Consider the following 1,120-nt stretch of genomic DNA (forward strand, 5'->3'; position numbering starts at 1 on the left):
TATTGTGAAAAGAGCAGCAACAAACATGGATGTACAAGTGTCTCTGCCTTAGAATGAGTTCTTTGGGTATATGTGAAGGAGTGGTATAACTGGGTCAAATGGTAGGTTCATTTGTAGTTTTTTAAGAGTTCTCCACACTGCTTTCCATAGCATGCTTTCCATTACTCATCTAATTTCCTTCTCTTGTCTTATTCTCTTGCAAGAGTTTCAAGCACTATGTTAAAGAGAAGTGGAGATAGTGGACAGCCTTGTCTGGTTCCTGATTTCAATGGGAATGCTTCCAGTTTTTCTCCATTTAGAATGATGTTGGCTGTGGGTTTGTTATATGTGGCTTTAATTATGTTGAGGTATGTTCCCTCCAGTCCAATTCCCTGCAGGACTTTGAACATAAATGCATGTTGAATTTTGTCTCGGGCCTTCTCTGCATGTGGTTCTTGTCTTTGAGTCCATTTATACGATTTATGACATTTATTGATTTATGTATATTGAACCATCCCTGCGTCTCTGGGATAAAGCTGACTTGATCATGGTGGATGATCTTTTTGATGTGTGTCTGTATGCAGTTTGAAAATATTTTGTTGAGAATTTTTGCATCTTTGTTTATTAAGGATATGGGCCTATAGTTTTCCTTTTTGGTTGTGTCTTTGCCTGAATTTGGTATTAGAGTAATGCTGGCATTGTAGAAGGAATTTGCAAGTTCTCCCTCCATTTCTATCTTTTCTACTAAATTAAGTAGTATTAGATATAGATCTTCTTTAAATGTCTGGTAGAATTCTGCTGTAAATCCCTCTGGTCCTGGGCTTTTTTTCATTTGAAAATTTTGTTTCAATTTCCTTATTTGTTATGGGCTTGTTCAAGCTGTTGATCTCTTCTTGGTTTAGTTTTCATGACTCCCATGCTTTTAGATATCTGTCCATTTCTTTTAGGTTTTCAAATTTAGTAGCGTATATATTTTTAAAGTATCCCCTTATAATGTTCTTGATCTTTTTCGTGTCTATTTTGATGCTTCCCCTTTCATCTCTGATTTGTTGATTTGGAATTGCTCTTTCTTTCTTTTGGTTAGCTGGGCTAAGGGTCTGTCTATCTTGTTTAGCTTTTCAAAGAACCAGCTCTTAGATTC

This window comes from Nannospalax galili, unplaced genomic scaffold (assembly GCF_000622305.1).
Source record: "Nannospalax galili isolate Female #2095 unplaced genomic scaffold, S.galili_v1.0 scaffold1331, whole genome shotgun sequence".
Taxonomy (NCBI): Eukaryota; Metazoa; Chordata; class Mammalia; order Rodentia; family Spalacidae; genus Nannospalax; species Nannospalax galili.